This window comes from Musca domestica, unplaced genomic scaffold (assembly GCF_030504385.1).
Source record: "Musca domestica strain aabys unplaced genomic scaffold, Musca_domestica.polishedcontigs.V.1.1 10, whole genome shotgun sequence".
Taxonomy (NCBI): domain Eukaryota; kingdom Metazoa; phylum Arthropoda; class Insecta; order Diptera; family Muscidae; genus Musca; species Musca domestica.
Window position 1 is genome coordinate 3343541 of NW_026712115.1, and position 18848 is coordinate 3362388.

Consider the following 18848-nt stretch of genomic DNA (forward strand, 5'->3'; position numbering starts at 1 on the left):
CAAAATGATCGTGTTTACTTGCCAAAGAGATCAGCTGAAAATGTGCACCTTTGCTTGACCACCATAACAGCCGATGGTCGCTCTCCGCTCGTATTAATCGACCGTAGCATCAAAATAAATACCGAATATTATTGCGGAAGTATTTTGGAGGGTGCACTCAGCACGCGCCACCCAAGGATGGTTACAAAACGAGGTTCCTCACTTCATTTCCAGCGCACAATGGCCACCAAAATCTTCGGATACCAATCCGTTGGACTATTGTGCCTGGAGTATTTTGGAAAGCAATACCAATATGTCGATCAACTCAAGCAAGCGCTTCGCCGGGAATGGGCGAAAATACCGCAGAGCAACATTCGGGCAGTATGTGACGGTTCTATTGGCCGTTTGAAAGCCATAATTCGTGACCAATTCGAACAAATCTAAAGTTATTCTAAAATTTCATGCTATTTCCGACCGATATTGATAAAATTTGACAGAGGTATTTTTGAGCAGTATCTGATGACCGGTACTAAATATCATTTTTCTCGATTGCATATTACGCATGTAAGGGACTTAAAACCAAATCGGATGAAACATATATATGGAAGCTATAGCTATATCTGAACCGATTTTCTCCAAATTTGATTTACTTGCTTCTACACTGAATTCGGTCGGATGTACCAAAATTCAGGACTTTTTGAAGAGTTATTGCGCATTTGCTGCACAATTAACCCGAAATCGGTTGAAGATATATATGGGAGCTATATCCAAATCTGAACCGATATTGACAAAATTTGATACACTTATTTCAGAGCTGTATTTGATATCTGGTACCACAGATAATTTTTGTGGTATGCATGTTACGCTTGTGAGGGATTTTAAACCCCAAATCGGATGAAATATATGTATCCTTCCTTCCTTCCTTCTCCCTGTTGCGAACAAATGCACAGAGGTATAATAACCTTACCATTATGTGGTGTAGGGTATAACTATGCTATAAATCTAACAGGGAATTTTACAGATTGGCCCATCGCTGCTTCCAAATTCACGTAACTATGCACAGTGAAACTACATGAATGTCATACAACATAGACAGACTTTAAGCTTCTTATTATTCCGTTATGGTGGGTGGTTTTGGTACGTAATATTCCTGTTGACAACTTGACAAACTGAACCCGAAATTACTTTCTGCTACCTCTGATGCAAAATAATTATGGCGCCTTTGTTGTCCTTTCATTTCTCACCATCCCTTCCATTCACATCTCTTATAACGATGAGCATATTTTCCAATCATCCCAAATTTCGTAGAAATTCCGATTAAATTATTTGATACCATAGGACTTAATTTAAAAATTATTTAAAAGCATTCGACAAACAGTACCTTTATTAAAATTTAACAACACTTAAATTTCATAAAATACCCATAATCCTATCTGTCCTCTGCGAAAATAATTACAACATTGAATGACCGAAAATGTCAAAGGGATGCTGGTAATTTTGAAAATTCCCATGAAATATGTCTCTTGTGATAATATTGTTGTTAATAAATATTATTTCGTATACTGTGAGTATCCGTAAATAATTAATTTTAAGAAGCTTAAACAATTTCCAGTGAAAAAAAAAAAACAACAACTTGCAAAGGACATTTTAACTTCGATTTGTGCTTTTGATCCTTGTCGCAGGGAAGCCATAAATGTTCAATATTAATTGGAAATTCTGGAACATTAGTTGTGGGTGTTTCCAAATAAAGAGTAGTGAAGAGTGACGGCAAATAAAACCCTAAAATTGTTTTCTGTTCTAGGAAAGAGCTGAAACTGAGGAAGAATTTTTTTCGAAATTCAGGAGAAATGATAATTTAAGTTGTTAAAATTGACATGGCTTCTAAACTGCGAGCATAAAAGTCATGCTCATCAAAGGGAAATATTTGAGTCAACCCACTTTATGAATGTTTATCTCACTCACTCAGAAGAATAAAATTGCAAATAATAAATGTTATTTCAATAGAAACCACTAGGGACAATATGGTTACGTTCGTCTTCGGGTTTTCCAAATATCAAATTATTATGACAATATTAAATATAATGAAAATGTTTTCTTTATCAGCCCGTCTAGAGTCTTCACCAATTGCCTTGACATTGACTGCATTTGAAATTATTCAATTACAAGAAAATCTCTTTTGAATACAAAATCAATACCATAGAAAAAAAATCAAAATGTCATGTGCATTGCATGCACATTTTGCCCAATCTCTTCGATCTAATAATTGTTAGAAAAATCTAAAAAGATTCTTTACATATACTTTCAATGAATTTCCAGCAATGCTAATGGAAAATGTTTTTTTTTTTTTTTCTTAAATGAATTTGCAAGTCATTGCTTGGGTGGGGATTTTTTATGAGATCCCATCTCTCTCTCTCTCTTTAAATGTTCTCCATTCAATATTTCATAGAATTCAATGCTTTCTAAGCAAAGAAGGATAGAAATTTGTATAAAAATGAGTACACATGCAAAATACACATACTGCACATGTGTGCATAACTATGTACATATGTGTATAGTTATATGTACTTTTAATTTTCGTATAAATAAATTTGTGTTTATTGGGTAGTTATACTTTGGGAAAAAGAAATGTGTCGACAATTTTGAAGTATGTGCTTTCATTTTTAATTCAAATATTGGATTTTATGTTCTAGAATTATTTTGATGAAACTGTGCAAAGCTTTTAAATATGGCAATCAATCAGGGTGAGATGAAAAAACTGCAACCAACTTCAGACCGCTGTCATTTCCGACAGCTGTTAAAATTATTCCAGTCACAGCTCATTATATTGTTTACAAGCGTACAAAAGCATTTTGATGAGAATTTTCCAGAAAAAAATTTATTCATGATGGAATTTAAGCGTGACAGTGTGACTTCTTTATATTTGGCTGGAAAAACACAAGTGGCTATCGTTAGAGCACTCGTTGCAGTGCCCGAAAAATGGCTCGTGAGCTGAACATATCGCAATTTTCAATTCGGCAAATATTGAAAAATAAACTCGGGGTAAAGCCATTGAAATTCCAAAAAGTGCAAGAACTTACATCGCAACAGATGGAAAATAGACCCAAAAGAGCTAAAGAGTTGCTTCGCTTGGCCGACCTTCTGGTAATCTATAGAAAATGACTTCCCGGTCATCTAACGAAGATGATCTTGTGGTCATCTTCCAGAAAATGAAATTTTCTGTGAGAAAATGACCTTCTGGTTATCTGTGAGAAGATGACCTCCAGGTCATCTATGGAAGATGACCTCCAGGTCATTTATGAAAGATGAACTCCAGGCCATTTATGAAAGATGACCTTCAAGTTATCTATGGAAGATGACCTCCAGGTCATCTATGGAAGATGACCTCCAGGTCATCTATGGAAGATGACCTCCAGGTCACATCTATGGATGATGACCTCCAGGTCACATCTATGGAATGACCTCCAGGTCACATCCAGGTTATATATGGAAGATGACCTCCTCCAGGTCATCTGTGGAAGATGACCTTCTGGTCATCTATGGAAGATGACTTCCAGGTCATCTATAGAAGATGACCTCCAGGTCGTCTATGGAAGATGACCTCCAGGTCGTCTATGGAAGATGACCTTCAGGTCATCTATGGAAGATGACCTTCAGGTCATCTATGGAAGATGACCTTCAGGTCATCTATGGAAGATGACCTTCAGGTCATCTATAGAAGATGACCTTCTCCAGGTTATCTATGCAAGATGACCTTCTCCAGGTTATCTATGCAAGATGACCTTCTCCAGGTTATCTATGCAAGATGACCTTCTCCAGGTTATCTATGCAAAATGACCTTCTCCAGATCATCTAAAGAAGATGACCTCCTCCAGGTCATCTATGGAAGATTACCTCCTCCAGGTCATTTATGGAAGATGACCTCCTCCAGGTCATTTATGGAAGATGACCTCCTCCAGGTCATCTATGGAAGATGACCTCTTCCAGGTCATCTATGCAAGATGACCTCCTCCAGGTCATCTATGCAAGATGACCTCCTCCAGGTCATCTATGCAAGATGACCTCTTCCAGGTCATCTATGCAAGATGACCTCCTCCAGCTGCAAGATGACCTCCTCCAGGTCATCTATGCAAGATGACCTCCTCCAGGTCATCTATGCAAGATGACCCCACCAGATCATCTATGGAAGTTGAGAGTATGACCTCCTGGCCTTTTGTGAGAGTATGACCTTCTGGCCATTTGCTAAAATATGACCTTCTGATCATATATGGAAGAATGCCGAGAAATTACTTTCCTGTTAATTACAAGATAGACCTATCAGTTATCCCATCCTCTATTAACTCAAATGGTATTTGGCAATGATGACCTTCATTAGTACTAAATATTTGACCATATCTGTTTTGTTTTGTTTTACTTTATTTAATTGATGATAATTATTATATTGGAAGTCTAGCAAAATGATTAATGATTTTATTTCATTGCAAAAGTCCAAAACCATTAAACTATTTTGGTTAATTTGAGGAGATATTATGACTATTTGCAGGTTAGCCACAATGATATGGCATTTACAAATTATCTGTTTATGGGAAAGACAAAATTCCGCTACAAAATAATTCACAAAATATTTATGACTTCCGAGAACATCCGTTTCCTTATATCCTATTCTATCCTATCCTCAACGCTTGACTGCATTGAACAACCATTAATCAAGTGTAATAAAAACCAGCAATGTAATCTTTCATAGTCTTATTACAATCTTCTTTGGCAAAACGAGGAACAGACTACAGAAACAAAAAATAAAAAGAAGTAATAGAAAAAACAAATCACGCAAAATGAAATGTGGAAAAGAAACTTTTGTTGTGGAAAACAACTTGCCGCAATAACTCGTAGGGAAAGGGAAACATATGCAATGAATCATAGAAACCAAGGATGGATGTTAAAACAAAAGAATAGGAATTGTGAACAAACACAAAAGATGAAGTATATATTTTTGTTTTGAAATTAATGAACAAAAGTCATTTGAATGGAAGAACAAAGGAAGAAGAACGATAGCAACAAAAGAGGAAAGAAAGAGGAATTGCAAGAAGTTTGATTATTGCCCCTTTAAGCTGAGTTGGAAAACTACCAGCCTAACTATTCTGCAGTGAAAACACCACAAAATTAAAGCTCAAAATTTAGCATGAAATCAAAGGAAAGGAAAACCCTTTTCAAATCACATTCAGCTGTCTATATGCTGGAAAACATCCTTCAGACTTTAGACTTTATGCAATTATCTGCCTGCAATTTCTACTTTTTTCGAATTTCAGTATTAATTACCATCGTAGCCGCATTGAAACTGTTATTATCGTCATGGTTTTCTTTTCTTTTCGTTTCTATGGCATATCCTTCGCTCCATGCCATTTTCATTTCTTATCCTTTTCAAATGTTGTTGAGATTTCCATTTTTTCTTCCGAAAGTCATGCCTAGACAGGTAAGTGATTTGTGTGTTTTCTTGTAGTTTGTTCGAGTCATTGTTTTGCGGCCGGATGGTAATAGTTTGCGAAACATATCATCCACACTTGTGCTACTTGTGCAAGGGGATTCAAGGAAAATAAATGATCCTGCTGGAGTGCTGCGGCCTATGTTTAAGAAATTTTATAATCCAGCAAACATTTGTCCGCTAAAAATAAATGCATATATTTATACATATACATAGGCTTTTGTTTGCTTGGTGCGCCAACAATACTATCTCTTAAACCGAACTAATTGGCTAAAAAGTAACGATTGGTTAAAAAATCTCTAATATTTACTGTATTTCAATACCAACTCGAAATTCTGCATCTAAAGTGTAATTGAATTATATCATGATTATAGATATAATTTAAAGTCCAAAGGAACTAACATATGAGAGGAATATCCGCCTTTGAATCGATTTTTACTAAATTTGCGGAGGAATTTGTGTCTGAATCGATATTCATTACATTCCATCCTATTTGAGTTGATATTACACTTTTTAGGTGCTATATCAAAATCCGATCCGATCTCTGTAAAATTTATATACATATATATATATATATATATATATATATATATATATATATATATATATATATATATATATATATATATATATATATATATATATATATATATATATATATATATATATATATATATATATATATATATATATATATATATATATATATATAGGGCTATATATAAGTTTGGACCGATTTTCACCAACTTCAATAGGGTTCGTTCTTCGATCAAACAAATATTTAGTGGAAAATTTCATCTCAATCGGATAATAAATGCGACCTGCATTTCGTTCACAAAAATACCTGGACGAACAGACAGACGGACTGACATGCTCAGAAAGTGATTCTATGCAGGTTATCAAAAGTTCTATCTCGTTTTTTTTTGCCATGACCACCTTGTTGTACGCTTACATTGAAAAGCCGATACAATGTTCGGTGCGTATTTTAGTCCAAAGGCATAGTTGATATTGGTCAAGGAGTGGCTGTTGCGTTATCGGTTCATATTGAACGATTTTTTGATCACTAAAATTGAAGAGTAGGATATCGACAATATTTGTTTCTAACAGGACGGTGCTAAGTGCCACACAGCCGAAACTACACTCGAGCTTTGCGCTCTGTTGATAAAAAATTCGTATTATGTGTTGCAGAGGTGATGTAGGTTGGCCACCTAGGAGCAACGATTTGATACCGTTGAACTATTATTTGTGAGGCCCCGTCAAAGATAAGTGTTAACCCGACAAAACAGAGAAAAGTGGTGCTTTAAGAGACGATATACGTGAAGCCATTAGTGATAAACTGGTGTTCACAATCGATAAAGTTCTTAAAAATTGGACTAGTGGTATAGGCTACTACTGTATGGCCTGCGGGGGCAGTCAGTTGAAAAAATTTCTCAAAAAAGAAACAAGTTTTGAGAAAATAATCGGTAGTCCGTTTTTATAGCATTTAAAAAACGTTATAAGGCGGACCCTGTTCCAATGTTGTCACATTTATGATTCTGCAGTAACTGATGACCTTCACATTGAGTTTCTTGATTCTAAAATCAGTTGAACAAGGGTTTCAAGCACATCACAGTTTTTGAAAAGAGTAGCTACTCCTAAATGTGGAGCAGTTCTGGGAAGCGATAAACTTTCTGTTTTCAGGCTTACCGATATTCGCTGCCAGCTGTTGGGGACGGCTAGTTGGCAAAACGTCAGATGGATGAGAAATAGATAGGAAATGTACACAAAAGTCGACAATGACGATTTTTGACGAATAAAGTAGTTTAGCTGATAAGTGGCATGATGCGGGTTTTGTTAAAAATGTCCATCCCTTTTCGAAGAAAATTGTGTATATTGGTCTATACATTCTTATAGCCCACATACAAGGGTACCTCTCTAATTTCCCAAAGGACTTTTTTGAGTTTGGAATTTCAATATATTCCGCTCGAATTCTGGATCTTATAGATTTATTTTCAAAGACTCACTTTCCAAATGGCCAAGGATATTAGGAGGTCGGCTTTGTTGAGGTAGAGGGCCTACATAAATGATTTATTTATACCCTCCACCATAGAAGGGAGGGTATGATTTTTATTCCGCTTGTAAAACCTCGAAATATATATTTCAGACCAAAAATTCTATGTCGATTTAGTGATGTGCTTCCCAAGCAGACAGATGGACTTCTGTGGAAATCACTCTAATTTCTGAACGAAATGAAAAAGGCTGATAAAATTTTACTCAGATGTGTGTTTAAGTCTTGAGGATTTTTGCGTAGAAAATGAGCTATATAGGCTCACGTTTCGATATAGTCCCCATATAACTGTACCGACAGATTTGAGGTTTTTTGCTGTAAATTGGGAATATGTCTTCCCAATATGTAGAAAAGATCTTTGCCGAGAACGGAAAATATATGTCCTAACCCCATATCACTGTATCACATGATATTCAGTATTCTGATGATTTGTGTCACAGTTTTCTTTGGATTTATTTAAAATTTGAAAAAAGTTTCCTGTACAGATCCACGCCACCTTATAACGGTACCTCCCCACATTCGGTATTTTGATGATATTGGCTACATTTTCAAGAGGATATTTTCAAACTTGGTATATGAGGCACCACCTTCTCTGGCAAAAAAATTGGCTGTAGAGATCCACGCTTTCGAATAGGCCCGATATAACTGACATTCGATATTTACCTTCTATGAAAAAAGTTTCCTGTACAGATCCACGCCTCCTTATAACGGTACCTCCCCACATTCGGTATTTTGATGATATTAGCTACATTTTCAAGAGGATATTTTCAAACTATGTATTTGAGGTTCGTAATAGGCACCACCTACTCTGGCAAACAATTGGCTGTAGAGGTCCACGCTTTCGTATAGGCCCAATATAACTGACATTCGATATTTTGATGATTTTAGCTAAATTTGTTAACAAAATCATCTCAAACTGCCACCCATGGCAGATAATTGATCATAGAGATCCACTTTTTAATATGGTCCTATATAACTGTAACACCTGATATTTGGAATCTTAAAAATTATAGCGGTAGTTTTTAATGAATTTTCTTTTTACATTTTCCAAGTTCCAAGTTTCCAATTCGTCATAAACCCTTACGTCAAATCAATTTTGCCAATGTCTGCGATAAGATCTATGTGGTAATAGTCTTACAGTAGACTTTGTATTGGCGACAAGATATCACCATGAGTTGAGTCGGTCAACCTTTGTGCGTCCTTCCTTGTAATAAGGCTACGGGTTGCAATTTTAATCGGATTGCCAGTAAACAATTTGTTTCGGAGGTTCTAACAGTGAAAACCTTGCATTTTGGCAAGGAATGGATTACCATACGGGTCAAAATAAGCAAATGCGTATGTTTGGAATATAGAATTTCTCTCTAAGTTTGCAGTTAAATGATGCCTTTCGAACTTTTCTCATTCTTCATGTCTTTCTAATCGAATAGGGAAGATACTTAAAAAGCCATGTTGTTCTAGTTATTATAAACAAAAACTTTCTTTTTTAATAGAAAACCTTTTAGTTTTCAAAATGTGTATTTGGCTTTCCTACAGCAATTACCCAGATTGTGTTAATCCTACCTACTCTATTGTAATAGTCCTTCTTTAAGGAAGTAAAACATATTCTAATGAAAAAGGATGCTACAACAACCTTAGATCGGATATTGTTATGTGCTCAACAACCACATTGAAGTCTTGTCAGTTGTACCTTTTTCTTGTTGTTATTATTGTACCATAGCTTCCTTCTTTCCCCCATTTGTGATTGTTTTAATAGAGAAGCAAAGTTTTTCTTCTATTTTTAACTTCTACGCATCTGCTGTTTTTTATGTGGTTTTTTCCCATTATTATTATTAGTATTGCTTACCTCTTCCTGTAGAGTGGCTGAGTAGTAGTTGTTGTTGTTGCTGATAATTAAATTCATTTCATTGTTATAGTTGTGGAACATCATTGTGGCTGGGTTATAATAAACTGAAAGAATGAAGAAGGTAAAACAAAACCATTAGAAATGTGAGTATATTTGCATTTTTATCAGGTATGTGTATCTGTGTGTGTGTGCACTTGGTTTAAGACTTTAAATTTGAATGGTAAACAATTGGTTTGTGGATTTAAGTTAATAAAGAAGTTTTGTATATTATATGGAGTATATTATTATGTAGAGTTTTAGTGAAATATTTGTTGTTTATGGAACTATGCAATGTATTTGATTTTGATAAAAATGATAAATACCAATGTGGTTTTGTAGAATCGTACTTCCGTAATACGTTATATGCCAACTCTTTATATGGAAACGAGGACTAACTAGAAAATATTCTTTCAAAGATTCTTGAAATCTGATATTTCCAAAATACATTCCAATTTAAACTATGCCCCTCTGATTTGATAGAAAATACTAGCGGAAGCAAATGGAAGGATAATTCAAGTTTTTTTCAAACTATAATTTTCTTTACGTTTTCAAAAGCATAATTTGAAGGAATATCAAAGCCTAATAAAATAAAATCAAAAAATGCCGGATATAGCATAAAATTTTAGAATAAGTTTAGATTTCTTCGAATTGGTCACTTTTGGCACGAATTATGGCCTTCAAACGGCCAATGAAACCGTCACATGCTGCCCGAATTTTGCTCTGCGGTATTTTGGACCATTCCCGACGATCGACACTTTGGTATTTTTTAGTGCCAACCTTGCTTTCCAAAGCATCTAGACACAATAGTCCAACGGATTGGTATCCGGATATTTTGGTGCCATTGTGGGCTAGAAAAGAAGCGAGAAACCTAATATTGTAACCATTCTTGGGTAGCGCGTGCTGAGTGCGATGGTGCTGAGTCCTGTTGGAATACCTAAGGTCTGCGGCCAAAATGTTTGCGTGCCCGAGGGTTTAATACACCCTCCAGATAATTTTCGGCATTTATTCAGATGTCACGGTTGATTAATACGGGCGGAGAGCGACCATCGGCTGTTTTGCCGGCCCTCACCATCACCATGGCCGACGCTTGAGTTCTGGTGGCCAACCGAAGGTGCACATTTTCAGCTGACCTCTTTGGCAAGTAAACACGATCAGTTTGTTTCTTGACAAACTGCTGGACAACAAATGTTTTCTCATCGGAGAAAACCAAATTCGGCGGTTCCCCATTTTCGGCCAAACGAAGCAACTCTTTAGCTCTTTTGAGTTTATTTTCTTTCTGTTGCGGTGTAAGTTCTTGATGATTTTGAAATTTCAATGGCTTTACCACGAGCTAATTTTTCAATATTTGCCAAATGAAGTATTGCGATATGTTCAGCTCACGAGCCATTTTTCGGCCACTGCGACGTGGATTTCAATCAAGTCGCTTCGCTACTTTTCGAACCATTGCTGCTGATGTTGCTGTTTTATTCCGTCTACTTCTTTGACGTTGGGTTACGCTACCAATATCTCGGTAACGAGTGGTGGTACAAGACACAAAAGATTTATTCACATTTAAATGCTGGAGTCCTCTAACGATAGCCACTTGTGGTTTTCCAGCCAAATATAAAGAAATCACACTATCACCCTTGAATTTCATCACAAATAACTTTTTTTTGGAAAATTCTCACCAAAATGCTTTTGTAAGCTTGTAAACAACAATAATGAGCTCTCACTGGAATAATTTTAACAGCTGTAGGACGAGTGGCAGCAATCTGAAGTTGTTGACAGTTTTTTCGTCTCACCCTGTATGTACTTTTATGGAGTTTCCGACGAAATTTTGGAGGACTTGTTAACGGAAAGACAAATTTAATATACTCTTCATTGTATGATTATTTTTTGGTAATATTATCAGAATCTGAATCGTAGATTAAAAGAAGAAGGACTATCTTGAAAGGATGGCTTACATACACAGTCTGGATTTTTGTAATGAAATTATGGCCTTTGTCGAGGATTTTAAAAAGGAAGGTTCAAGGAGATTTTATAGCCATTACTGTGAATTTTTGATTTATAGGAAATTGGGGCAATATCATAAATTTAAGGATCTAAAAATTTTTTAGGAATATTATAGATTATTTTTTTTTTTTTTAATATTTAGAAGGACTATCGCACATATATTTATGGATTTCCAAGGAATGTTTTTTTAGTCATCTTTGTTTATTAAAAGAATTTTGCGAAAGACTATATGAGCCATAGTTTTAAATATTTAAGAATTTTTGTAGTGGAGTTTGTGGAGGCACTTTTTACAGTAGAGGCATGTTAACATAAAAACCGTAATTATGCGTCTGAAATGACTACATATAATTTTTTTTTTAATTAAACAAAAAATTCGGGTTTAAAATTGTAACCCACTTACGTTCCCAATTCTAGGTAAATTTATCTGCTCTCAATTACTTGACTCTGTAATATCATATTTTTACACATCAACGCCTTCCATAAAATCAAACAATATATCCATTTACATATGCATGGGTGCGTATACTTCATGACATCACGTATACGCACCGTTGATACAGAGTGGGGATTTTCTTACTCCAAGCTTGGTGTAAAAATTTAACATTTATTGCATAGCAGATATCCACTTTCACCTTCGTGTGGTTTCAACTGTCGATTACAGTCGACTTCATAGTAATTTCAAAAGTACCAATCAACTGCAGATTAATTAGCGTTAATTAAAATTTCAATTCTAAAATTAACAGCAGAATTGAAGCATTAGTTGGAATTCATTGAAAGGGATTAAATATAAATTGAATTGGAGTGCGAATTGAAGGGTACGAAAGTGTGAAATATTTATGAAAATCTGTGCTACATTCTTGTCAGATGATTAATGTTTTAATTAAGCCGCATAAAAGTTCATTAAAATGCAGATAATTGAAATGCCAATACAATTGCATATTCACACACACATTTGTGGAAGAAATCGAGCAACTTTATTTTCCCATTCGATTTTTCTATTCCAGAAAGGGATATATTTGTTTTTTTTATTGCCGATATTATGACAAAGTTGATTTAACTTTCTAACGAGCATTTAATAAGAATTTCGATTACTTAGAATTGCAATACCCTTCTTTCTTTTTTCCCATTTTTCTTTCTCCACAAAATGGCCAGAGGGTCGTTGGGGGATAACAAGCAAGCAAGCAAGGATAATAAAAATACAAACTAAACCTTTTCGAAAACGTGGCAAACAAAACAATTTTCTTCGGACGTGATTTTCTTCAAGAAAAACTAACTCACCAACACCGTGATAACTTTCATTACCCAACACTTAAAGGTGTAGTACGTGGCATAAGAAATGGAGAAGCAAAAAAAAAAAAGTGAAAAAAAAAACGCTAAACTTGCAAAATACTGAAAAAAAGTTATAAAAACTGCACCACATAGTTGCTTTTTTTCGTTCGGTGTTATATGACACCCCCTCATCGTGCTTAAATTGTTTGCCCGTCTTATGTTGTGTTGACTTGATGGTCAACACTTCGCATCCAATCAGAACTTAGCCAAGTGTTGGCGGAGTGGCGGTAAAAATCCCGCTTCGACAAAAAGTATTTATGATGGCAGAGTTTCATGTCTTCTGCTCCTCATTTTTCTTTTTGCTCATCATTTTCTCCATTTTTTATGGCAAATTAAATAATTTTATATACTTTTCCGCTTTTGGTAACTGTGTTTCTTTTTCATTCTCTCCCTCATCCTCACCCCCTCGATAATGCAGTCATGACTTTATTTTTCTGCTGATGCAGCAAAAATAATCTAATATAATTTTCTTTTGAGAATTGGTATGCAAGAAGACGTGCAAAAGAAATGAGTTTTTCTTTCTCCCACTCTCTAATTTGAAGAAAGGGAAAGCGGGGTGTACTTGAAAAGTGGAGTGGAAAAACTGGGCCATTTAGGGGAATGTGGTCTTGATACTTTCAATGATAATTGATTAAAAATTTGTTGATTTCTAAAATCTTTATCTGGGAAAAGCAAAAAGGGAACACATATAACAAAAAGGGGATAAGGAAAACAAAAAGAATCATTTTAGGGCTTTTAAGAATTTCTAAGAGACTTTTTATGCTATTAAGTAGATCTTTAAGAGAATATTAGAGTCATAAAGTTGGGTTTAATTTTTTTATACTCTCCACCATACAATGGAGGGTATATGAACTTCTTCATTCCGTTTGGAACACCTCGAAATACAAATTTTAGACCCCACAAAGTATATATATATTCTTGATCAGCATAAAATTCTATGTCGATTTTGCGATGTCCGCCCGTCTGTGGAAATCACTCTAGCTTCCGAACTAAATAAAATGGGTTGATACAATTTTTCCCAAATGTATATTATGCATGCGGAACTTTTGATATTGAAAATGGTCCACGTTTTGGTATGGCCCCCATATAACGGTACCGCCATATTTTCGGTATTTAGGTGATTCAAATTTTTCAAATTTGGTATTTGAAGCTCGTAATGGATATTACAGCTTATGACACAAAATTGTCTGTGAAGGTGCACTTCTTCGTATAGCCCTCATATAACGGTAACTCCCGATATTCGGTATTTTAATGATTTTAGAGACATTATTCATCGGAATTGTTTCAAGTTTGGTATTTGAAGTTCCTAATGGATACTACAGCCTAAGACAGAAAATTGTTTATGCATGTCCATGTCATCGTAACCCATATATAACGGTACCTCTCTATATTCGGTATTTTCATGATTTTAGCGATATTATTCACCGAATTTTGTTTTTCAAGTTTCGCATTTGAATATATAAGATACGGCTACATTCGGTATTTTTAAGATTTTAACAGAATTTTCAAAGAATTTTTTTTTTTTTTTTGAAATTATCATTATTTTTATTGTATTAAAAGTTCGGCTCGGCCAAACTTGTTCTATATACAGGTTGCTTGAAATTGAAAATGATCATATATGGGCCCAAGTTTCAGTATTGCCCCCCACATAGATTTTCGGTATTTTGAAGGTTTTGCCACAATTTCTAACCAAATTAGCTGAAACTTGACAGATGGGGTTCATGGAAGGTCTTTTATCACCTTGCAAAAATATTTGTTACTTGATGTAGCCCCCATGTAAGGATACCTCCTGATTTTGATATTTTTAAGGTTTCTGCCATAATTGCCAACCAAATAGGGTGAAATTCGAATATTGGGGTTCTTGGTTCTCTCCCTGCAAAAATGTTATATTCAGGGCCACTAATTGGCATCGTCCCCATGTAAAGGGACCTCCAGATTTTCGGTATTTTCAAGGTTTCTGCCACAATTTCCAACCAAATTAGCTGAAACTTGACAATTGGGATTCTCGGTAAGTCTTTTCTTTGCTTTTTTGTTTGATTCAGGTCCATTAACGGTATGGCTCCCATTTAACGGTGCCTCCAGATTTTCAGTATTTTTTAGGTTTCATCGACAGTTTCCAACCAAATTAAATGATAATATGGGTTTCGCTATTTTGGTTACTTTTATTTGTCTTTGTGCATTTGTTTGTAACAGGCAAAAGGAAACGAGATAGAGCCATAGTTCCTTTTGATGATCTGCATAGAATCACATTCTGAGTCGATTTATGCATTTTTGCCGTCCGTCTGTCAGCTCGTCCGTCTGTCTGTCCATGTATTTCTGTAAACAAAGCACGCATTTATTGTCCGATCCAGATGAAATTTTGCATAAGACATTTGTTAGCCCAAGGACGAACCCTATTGGATATAATAGCTCTAAATTTAGATGTAGCTCCCATATATACCTTCATCCAATTGGCCTTTTATTGTGCACAAAATTTGTAATATCATCCCAAATAGCATGGAACTTTGCATATACGACCAAATTAAGCCTGGAAATAAGTGTGTCAAATTTGATCAAAATCGGTTCAGATATAGCTTTAGCTCCCATATATATTGTTCATCCGATGTTATACATTTGTCCTCCGCAGCCGTAGTACGCACTGTGTAACAACGACATTTGGGAAAATTTTATCGAGATCGGTTCAGATTTGGATATACCTCGCATATGGCCAAATGGAGCAAGTATGTCAAAGGCCATAATTTTACTTTTTTTTCAATTGTATTGAATGGAAGCAAAAAATGTCGGAGATAGCATCAAATTTTAGAATAACTTTAGATTTGTTCGAATTGGTCACCTTTGGCACGAATTGTAGCCTTCAAACGGCTAATGAAAATGTCACACGCTGCCCGAATGTTGCAGTGCTTCGGCCCATTCCCGGCGAAGCGCTTGCTTGAGGAGATCGAGACTTTGGTATTTTTTAGTTCTAATCTTGCTTTCCAAAAATCTCCATACACAATAGTCCAACGGATTGGTATCCGGAGATTTTGGTGGCCATTGTGCGCTGGAAATGAAGCGAGGAACCTCATTTTATAATCGTTCTAGGGTGGCGCTTGTTGAGAGCGATGATGCTGACTCCTGTTGGAATGTCCAAGTTTTGCGACCAAAATGTTTGCGTGCCCAAGTCTTTAATACACCCTCCATAATATTTTCGCGACAATATTCGGCATTTATTCTGATGCCACGGTCGATTAATACGAAGAGCGACCATCGGCTGTTATGGCGGCCCACACCACCACCATGGCCGGCGCTTGAGTTCTTGTGGCCAACCGAAGGTGCACATTTTCAGCTGCACATTTCCGTGGCAAGTAAACAAGATCATTTTGCTTGTTTACAAACTGCTGGACAACGAATGTTTTCTCATCGGAGAAACCGAAATTCGGCAGTTCACCACTTTCGGCCAAGTGAAGCAACTCTTTAGCTCTTTTAAGTCTATTTTCTTTCTGTTGCAGTATAAGTTCTTGCACTTTTTAGCATTTCAATGGCTTTACCTCGAGCTCATTTTTCAATATTTGCCATTTTTCGGTCTTTACTTTTCGAACCATTTCTGCTGATGTTGCTGTTTTTTCCGTCCACTTCCTTGACGTCGGGCTATGCTACTAGTATCACGGTAACGAGCGATGGTACGAGACATAAATGATTTAATCACATTTAAATGCTGTAGTTTCTCTAACGATAGCCACTTACGGTTTTCCAGTCAAATATAAAGAAATTATACTATCACGCATGAATTCCATCACGAATAACGTTTTTTTCTGGAAAATTCTCACCAAAATGCTTTTGTACGCTTGTAAACAATATAATGAGCAGTTACTGGAATAATTTTAACAGCTGTCGGACGAGGGGCTTAGAAATGACCGCAGTTTGAAATTCGTTGCAGTTTTTTCATGTGACACTATATATTGTTATTCCGATTTGTTATATTTTTATTTTTTATATGAAGCTTTACTAATTATGCAAAGGGGTCGTCCCGCCGGCTTTTAGACTTTCTTTACTGGTTTATTTTAATTAAAATGGATTGATGTTCGAAGTTTAAGTATTTTATTCTTTGCACTATTTCATTGTACTGTGGTGAACATAGTGGTACAGAAAGGTACAAAAAGTTCCGCCCGTTCGAACTTAAAGCTTGTTTAAATTATTAAACAATAAATATTAAAAAAAATACTCCAAACCTATTCTGAAAAATTAAATTTTTAGCAGTTTCAGCTGTTTTCTTATTCCCCAGCATAAATCAGGAATAACTGCCACCTATAAAATTAGAAACGACAAAATATTGCTTATTACGAAAAAATGGAAGAAAATAACACAGAAACTAAAACGCTGACGACGATTTTACCCTGGGGTGAGATTTTGCTGGAACGACCGTGCTATCAAATTTCTCATCCCAAACAAAATAGCAACAACAATGTTAGCATATTGAAACCATAAACAAGTGTTGGTAATTAGATGAGGAAAATATGTTATGGTTCCAAGGATGTGGTTTCTGCTTTGGTGGCAAGGAAAAGATGAAGCTTATGATGATACTGGTGAGGCAAACCGCGTCAAAGATGTTGTTTTCCTAAAGATGATAGACACTTTATGGTTGCCTCATAAAATTCATTATTCTCTTTGATGACAAATGGTATGGGAGATATCTGCCTTGAGGGCAATAATAAATAATCTGAGACCATGAGTTTCTCTCGTTTTTCATAAAAAACATCAGGTGTGTGTATGTATGTGTTGTAATTAGATATTATTAGGCTGTGGATTGAGGAGATTTTTTTCGAATTTTTTAATTTCCTTATTTTGTTTTATTTCATTTTGTGCCGTCGCATAAGCCAGACTGGGAGACTTGAGACATATTGCAACAAAACAAGAGAAATTAAAGCCAATTTATTTTCATTTCATATTTTTCAATGGCATGTCCTTTGTTGGTAACAATTTAATGTCCTTTTTGGGCTAAGGCTTTTTGTGTGTCTGTCTGCTCTCTGAAGTGTAATGGAGAGTCCTTCAAGAGGCAATACTTGAGTACGGTCACTGTCTGAATGATGCTGCTGATGATGATGATGCCGTTACATTGATAATGACAGACAATGGACACATTGTGTTTTATGTATGTATGAATATATGTGAAAGAGTTAACAAATATTATGCCAAATTGGATTTACTCATAGCTCTTTATGTACAAAAACACACACACACAACAGCAAATAAGCAAGCCATTATATTTTTGAGCATCAGCACAACATATAGCCACTTTGAGCCATGTTACAACTTGGCCATGTATATGCATTTATCATAAGAGTTACAAGACCATACATTTGTATATATGTATATGTATATATATACATATGTACGTAATATCTCAATGTCTGTCATTTTGAGTGTGTGTTTAACCCTTTAATATAGCACTTGTCGTTACATTCAAATGACAAGCCATGGACCCCAGTTGTTCAGGGTTGTATTGTATTTTGTAGCTTGACACACACACACACACATATCTATACAAATATGATTTGAGGTCTCTGTTTTTTCATTTACTGTTGTCTATGCTATTCTGAGATGGAGTATACATTGCTGAAGTGTCAAATCTCTCATGCTCATGGACAGCTACGTCTTCTTGGCACATTCTTTGACATTTAAAGGATTTAGAAAAGAAATGAGGGACAATTCAAGTACTAAGTCAGTTGGATCTTGATGGATTTTATTGCATTATGCAATTATTATTTGTTGAGCTCTCCCTCTCTTTAATGCCACGAGAGAAAGAGAGATGTTTAGTATGAGGTAAGTACAGTGAAGGGTTGTGTTAAGTGAGTTACAGAAAATGTACGTGATATTTATACAAAAAAGGTTGTTTCATTTTTAAGAGTATATGGCTGCAAATGTAACAACGTGTTAGAAAGGGTTTTCAGAGCTGGATTGAGTATTAAGGAGTATTGTTTGAAGAACTAGTAACATTAAAGCATATCGGAGCTATAACAATCAAATATTTTAAAAATATTATACAAAGAACCCTTAATAGTAAATATTTCTAACTTTTTATTTAAGATTGTTTGGTTGTTTTGGATAACCCTTTCATGGCTTAGGGTAGGAGGTCAGTACAAATTTTACACTAGTGACAGGGTAAG

General features: G+C 35.4%; 1 protein-coding gene across 1 annotated transcript in view; it reads right to left on the reverse strand.

The window, feature by feature from the left end:
- Positions 1-18848, reverse strand: part of LOC101897675 (protocadherin-like wing polarity protein stan) — a 158560-nt gene that overhangs the window by 65575 nt on the left and 74137 nt on the right. The window contains exon 4 of the mRNA XM_059125595.1: positions 9346-9449. The gene's annotated coding sequence lies outside the window, so the exon portion shown is untranslated. The remainder of the gene's footprint in view (positions 1-9345; positions 9450-18848) is intronic.